General features: G+C 38.0%; 1 long non-coding RNA gene across 1 annotated transcript in view; it reads left to right on the forward strand.

Annotated features, from left to right (window-relative positions):
* Positions 1-7134, forward strand: part of LOC308193344 — a 95202-nt gene that overhangs the window by 66884 nt on the left and 21184 nt on the right. The window lies entirely within an intron of this gene.

Consider the following 7134-nt stretch of genomic DNA (forward strand, 5'->3'; position numbering starts at 1 on the left):
CGGTGTGGCACCTCTGCTTGCAGGCTAGATGTTTTCTCTGGTGGTGAAGGCCAGACTCAGGCACTGCAGTTGGCCTCTCCCAGGATGAAGACTTCCATATACACTAAGTTTACGGGGTTGGAGTCAGCGCATAAAGAAGTGTGCTCAGCATGTGTTTCAGGGTGTTAACATCCATGATGTATATGCTTGCCCTTGTTCGGTGAGTACAGCTTCGCTCCTAATTAAGAATTGCAGTAATCAGGCAAGAGGTTTATTGTGTGAAGCTGAAGAGCCAAAATTATTTGTGAATTCAGTTCAGATTCAATGAGTTTTTTTTCACACAAGCTAGAAATGGTTGTTTCATTTCTACATTTTGAAACAAAATACTTTCATTTTGAAACAAATCTAATTTCCTTCTTAGAGTGTGAAATGATAATTGTTTTGCTGTAAAAACTATTCTTGGGTTGATCCAAGCCACTAGTATTGTTGTGTTGGTGTTGTGGGTTTTGTGTGTGTGCTTTTTTTAAAATTGTCAGCTGGAAAAAATTAACTATTTGCACAGTTGGTTACATGAGACAGATCAACAGCTCTGGGGCCGTATCTGAGATCAGGGTCTCTGCCAAGAAACAGGCTCAGCTGACGTTTATTCTGCCACAGGCAGAGTAGATGTATCCAACACATTCCTTGCAAAGCTTTGTCTTTGCTGGGTATGGGGGTAAGAAAGGGAATGTGTAAGGGAATAGTTTGCTGCTTTGTTTAGAATTACATTTATAACTTTTCTAAGTACTTCTAGAACTTTCCACAACTGCTTCAGTTCCACTAGATTTTTCTGGGTCAACAACATCACCAAACTCCAGCACAAGGCTTTTATTTATTTATTTCATTTGAGGACTCCAAGAAGTCTCTGAGCCAGTGCCCCTAAATAACACGGTGCTAGAGGATTAGATGTCATATGCAACCTAGAAATGAGAGCAGTCATGGCCTATTTAGAAGATATTAACCCATCAGGAATCCTATTCCAAGCAAATATGATTTATAAAGTGTTATTACACTGCTGCTACAGTGTCATCCGGCAGCTCAATTAGAAATGCAGAAGATGCTGTTTGAAAGCCTATTTTGGTCAATGAAAAGACACCGTTAATGTCGGTGGTGTGTTAGACCAGACTTCATGGAAATGAGTCCATTAACAGGGGATGACCTTTTTCTCTAAACTGAAATAAAAATGTGCCAGTCTTAGATCTGAAACCAGAGGGCTGTGATGTGATTCCAGTGGGTTTGGCTTATTATTTATTATTTTATTACACCATTTCATACCTGGAGAAGTCTTGCCTGTAGTTTAGCCCTTTACTTTATAATAGAATTTGGACTTTACCCTTGACCTTCTGTAGCGTCACTGAGCCTGACAAAAATGAAGCACCTTAGGCTGTTTTCTTGCTTTCTCTGTGCCCAAATGGGCACCGTGGATTATGCCGAAGGTTTCTGCCCTCCTGCTGTGGACTATTATGGCATGGTCTGCTTTGTGCAAGAATTCTTTATATGTAGCATTTTCATCTTCATCGTCTCAATACGCACCCGTGTGTGTATATATAGCTTTATATGTATTCTTGGAGGTGCTGTGACTTTTTTTTTTTTTTTCCTTTTGCCCAGTCATCTGGAGTTACTCTCTCAGGCTTTCTGTAAGGTTGTGTCATTTTGTGCTTCTCATCTGGGCTTGATAAATTTTGTTATAGAAATAGATAGCACTTGACTGATTTTACACTCTTGTTGCTTTGTTTCTGCTACTTTGAAGTGCTTTTGTGCACCCACTAAAAGAAGGTCCTTCCTAGCTGAGATCTCCTTTGATTAGTATCTTTTAATTTCATGCTAATTTCTGAAGCCTGGGCAGTGCTGTACACAATAGTGTTTTTTCTTACCTTTCCTATGTGGCTTCTACCATCTGTTGACAAGTGCTGACCCAGAGCTACAGCTACAAAATGGTTTGCAAGTGTAACAATTGTAGGTATTTCCTTTTCATTCGTAACGTTGTCTGTGCTACCTGAGCCCAGACAGTGATGGTTTCAGTGTAGGTCTGTTCTTGGCTACCTCATGTGTTTTGCGTTTTAGGCCCTCTTTTATTTTGGGGGTTAAACAATGATACCTACCTCTATAGCGATGTTATCTTTCCAATAGGCTTTTTAATACTGACAAAGTGGGGGGAGGAAAGGAAGAGGTGATTTCTAAAGGTCATCATTCAAGCTAATCAATGGCATCTCATTGAAAATAGTTTAACTTCTCTCCCAAAAATTGCTTTTATCCATATATTTTGTCTCAAGCCAAGTCATTGCACACTATTCCTGTTCAAAGATCCCCTCAGATACCTCCTGTCCTCTGCACGTTTTTTCTCTACATGTGCTTGTATATATCTATTTGTACCATTTTTTTTTCCAAGAACAATGCACCTTTTTAAGATAGAAGCTTATTTTACCTGCCTGACACCTTGCCCTTCGTCCAGGTTATCTATATGTTATTCCACACTTGCCTCTTCATGTATTGCACACAAATTTGGTCTCTGCCGTTTGCTTACCCTTGTAGTCTCTCTGCATGCCTTGGTATGCCTTTTAATTAGATGCACTTCTGTTCTTTCATTGCTTGTTAACCCTTTCTTTTGAGAGGCAATTTGCCTTAGCCCTGCAAATAGCCTCTGTTTTTTGCAAAGTCAAGTCCATTTCCCTTGGTAACCTTGTTTTCACCAGCTATCATTTATACCACAAATAATTCAGCCTCTAATTAGTCCATCTGTTAACTATTCAAGTACACATGACTTATCTTTATTATGTAACATAATGGTCAGTTTTCTTACCTGCTAGTGATACTTTGGTATGGAAAATAGTTTTTCTACTTACGACTTTCCCATGTTGCCAATGTGCCCCCTATGGAATATATTGCAGATTACATGGTTTTATAGTTGTGCCAAGGAACGGGATAAGGATTTCACCCTCTCTTCTTTTTTAGTTTGTTTTCTGCAATTGTTGTTGCTTCCAACTAAGTGCAGAGGCTTTGTAGTTACCTCCTCCTTTTCTTTGCCAGATTTCTTTCAAATTAGAGAGGTTGATGCTAATGTTTGCTTTCTTTTGTTTTTGTGGAAAACAAGGTTTGCCTCTAACAAAGGCAGAATAATGTTGACCATGATTTTCTAATGCAGGCCACATGGGCCAAGGTTAGATTTCTGTCACAGGATGTGAGTTTGTATGAATTAGCCACTAAGAAATGTCTAACCTGTATTTGCAGATAGGGCTCACAGGTGAGATCTGTTCGTTCAAGACGGCAATAATCTAGAGAACTAAATGCTATTGGCCACCAACAGTGCTGTGAAAAATGTTCAAGTTTCCAACTTAATTTTCAGGATCTTGTTCCTTTTTTTTCTATAATGTTTGTAATTATTTGGAGAAAAAAATAAAAACACAACAAAACAAAATAAAACCTGCATCTTCTGAAAGGTTACGTTTAAGACGTAACGCTCTTGGAACCCAAGAGCGAGCACAGACAAATGCAAACCATGGCAGCATTACTGGGTTGTATCTGTTGGATGCTACTCACAAGGGTTTGTCAGAATTGCTTATTTCGATCCAGAAGAACTATGAAAAGTTTGTGTCACCTATCTTACTGTAATGTTCTCCCCGTAAGATGGGGAAAATGCATCCAGAGCCAGAAGAAAGTTCTCCTTTTGCCTTTCCTTAAAAACTGTGGTCCTGAAAAGATGTCCTGCATAATTTTATTTTCACAGGCTCAAAATGGGGCTGAAATCATATGTTGTTGAGGTTCTTGTGGCTTCTGCAACTCACCTAGCAGTAATGTTTCTTAAACTGGACTTGAATCTTTTGAATTTTACTTATCCAAAACCTCCATTGCAAAGGGAATTTGTTACAGGTTTCTCCTTTTGAAAACAGTAGGATTGTACCCTCTATGCAGAATTTCATGTGGCTATTTTGAATGTTATCCTCTGAGTTCCATGTAGATGTCTTATGAACCAACCAGTGACCTGGCATTACGTTGGTCAGTGTTGTCTCCAAATCTGCTCTATTCCTTCTGCAACTTGCATCGAGTCCCAAAAGTTCTTCGATGGGACAGAGAAGGAATATTGCCAAAGTTGAATGAGTTACAGCCTCTAGTACCTAATTAAAATGATTTTGTGCCAGTTGCTTTTGTTGGGTAGGATCCACACATAATATAATTTTAATCCTGTTTATATACACTCCGGGGACAGATTTGAGATCAGCATTGCCATTTAAGTGAGGTTAATCAAGCATACTGTATGCAGCTTTTGTTTCTCTACGCTATGTGAAAGGTGACTACCGCTGATGGGATCCTGACTGGCCGTTCACTGCAAAAAACACCACTTTCTTGTTAACAGAGTGTCTGATCATTAACCTAACCCCAGCCCCAGTGACTCTTCCTGCCTGGTCCCTGGAATTGCGCAGCTGTTGTTATTCACAGAGGAGCTTATAGTTATCAACTGGGTCGTACTGGCAGCGGGTGCATGATGGTGCAGAGGGTAGGAAACAAGTGAAAAATAATTACGTCTTCCCTAAAAACAAATCCTATTTTTTGTATTCGTGGTGCGTTTTATGTATATATAAAGGACATTATGGCAAAATGAAAAAGACCCTCATAAAAATCCTTCTTGAAAAGTATTGTTGCTGACAGCCGTGACCTCTGTGAGTCTGCATGTTTACCCATAATTCATAATTAACAAAGACATTAGAACTGCCACTGGAGGATTCTGGGCTTTATTTCTTTCTAACTGGGCAGTACTAATGCTGGAAGTGCTCCCAATTCAGTGATTTAACATTTCAGGAAATCTTGGAGAGGCAGCAGAAGCCTCCTTATATAGTTCATACTCTGGGACTGTGGTTATACAGATATGGCTGAGATAATTATTCAGCTCTTGTTATTGCTGTAGTTCTGCACCTGATCCCTGAGCCATTAGAGCACTCTGCAGGTTATTACAACTATCAAACATCAAGGTCTCTTTTCTAGTCTCTCGACTATGTGGTTATCATTTTACTTCTTTTAAATCCTCCATCTGCATAGAAAGCTTCTGTGCTCTAACTTGGAGATCTGCTAACGCTTTTTTTTTTTTACGACTTCTCAAATGAGGCCCTTTTCTTATCAGCACATTAACATAAAAATATAAACTTAGAATTTCTCCACTTGTGTTGTTTTTATTTTTTCCCTCTTGTTGATTACTTCCTTGAGACACGGTGCACGTACACTTCAGTCTGCAGAGAGAATGAGCACAGAGTGGAGGGGTTGTCCAAAACCATGGCAAAACACAAAATCTCCCCAGGACAGTATCGTTTCTGGTGGTGGGCTAGGTTTGTGCCAGCTTTTAGCTGAAACACCACTCTGCTTTATGTAAACTTGTACCTTATTGCTGCTCTTCAAGTTGGACAAAAATTTTTTTAATGGAAAATGGAATGGTAGCTTTAAATGAAGATTTGAATCTAGCTATGCTTAAAGGCTTGCTATTTGGTTGGGTAGTCCTCTGTTAGCATTTAAGATGGGGAATCTTGCTGAAAAAAATCTTTCCTGTATGTGATATCATCACCTGGCTTTCACTGATTACCCTTAAAAAAAAAAGAAAAAAAAAAAAGTGGATCTGAATATCCTTCTTTCAGCTATTTGCAGTACAGACATTCACTCTTATGATGATATTTAAGATAATTTTGTAAAGTAAGAACCTAGAGCAGACCTCTACAGGCTGTGTCATAAGGGAAAACAAGGAGCTAATGCTGGTATAGGCACAAGGGAGCTCAGCTTTCTGAAATCTGTGTTGTGCATTATATCAACAAAACACCTGCAAAAGGCATTCCATCAGCACCAGGCAAACTGATGAGGGATCAAATCCACCAAGAGTCAGGGGCAGTCACAAACAGTATGGCAAAAGGAGGAAACATATGGTTGCCTTACTTAATATTGCTGTACTGTCGTCCCACAACATATTCCCCTAAATGGGCATTAGCTTTATTGGTAAATCGGAAGGATGTGGAACACGGGAGAAAAACATTGTGTGTATGGTGTGTTTTTTAATACAATGTGCAATCTAACAGATAGGCATTTATTCCTCTAACATATATTACATAATATATATTACATAATGCATATTATAATATTTCTTTAAATGATAGGTATTTTAGGAGGTATCTCAGGAAAGCTGTGGTTTTATATAATGAAAGCAAAGGGTAATTATGCTCTGACTTGTCCTTTACTTGTTTTCTAGTTATTCTTATGGATTTTTACTGCCTCTTTTGCATGGCCTTGCATGAGAATAGTACTTTTACACCAACTCTTTGTTAAGGTCTTTTGGCAGCAAACCTTAATATTTTAGCTAAAAAGCCATGTGATTTCCCATTGTTTTTTATATTAGTATGACATGAAAATAAATAGAATTCAAGTGTGAGTTGTTTGAGGGGAGGGCTTGAATATTATATCAGGATACCTCACTGAAATCTACATATATAAAGAAAGGAAATATATGACTGGTGAACCTGGTTAAAAATGGAGAAAATATTTCAGTTTTAAGATTCACATTTTTATTATGCTGTGGGAAGCTGCAGGAAAAGACAACTTTAAAACTTTTTTTTTTTTTAAATGAGTCCATTGGTTAAGCTTTAAAATTACCATGGGTGATTAATTGTAATAGTGCATTCTTCAAAAAAAAAAAAAAAAAGAGGTGGTGGGAACAACAGTGACAAGATAAGCTGTGTCACCCTTAGTACAGAATCCTGTTGCTGTACACAGCTTTCTCTTGTTTATAAACAATGTGTGCTTGCGACTTTAAAGCCATCATCTTACAACTCGATGCTGGCATGGAAATCCTTGTACTTGCATCCTGTTGGACTTAGGACAGATTTAAGAATTGACTTTGAGGCCTTAAACTGAAAGAATCAACACATAATTTTCATTAATCCATATCTTTCAATAATAATAACTAGATACATGATATTTAATAGCTTATTACTTGCTTAGATATGTGAAACTGCATCAATAATCAGAAAATGGGTCATGAACTAATTTTTAGATAATAGTATACTCTAATTAGAGCCTTGCTATGGTGTTTCTTGTAAGAGGCGATTAATTGTAAATGGTTAATTATACATTTTTACTTTATTTTAG

The sequence above is a fragment of the Anser brachyrhynchus genome (genome assembly GCF_964034855.1).
Source record: "Anser brachyrhynchus genome assembly, chromosome: 3".
Taxonomy (NCBI): domain Eukaryota; kingdom Metazoa; phylum Chordata; class Aves; order Anseriformes; family Anatidae; genus Anser; species Anser brachyrhynchus.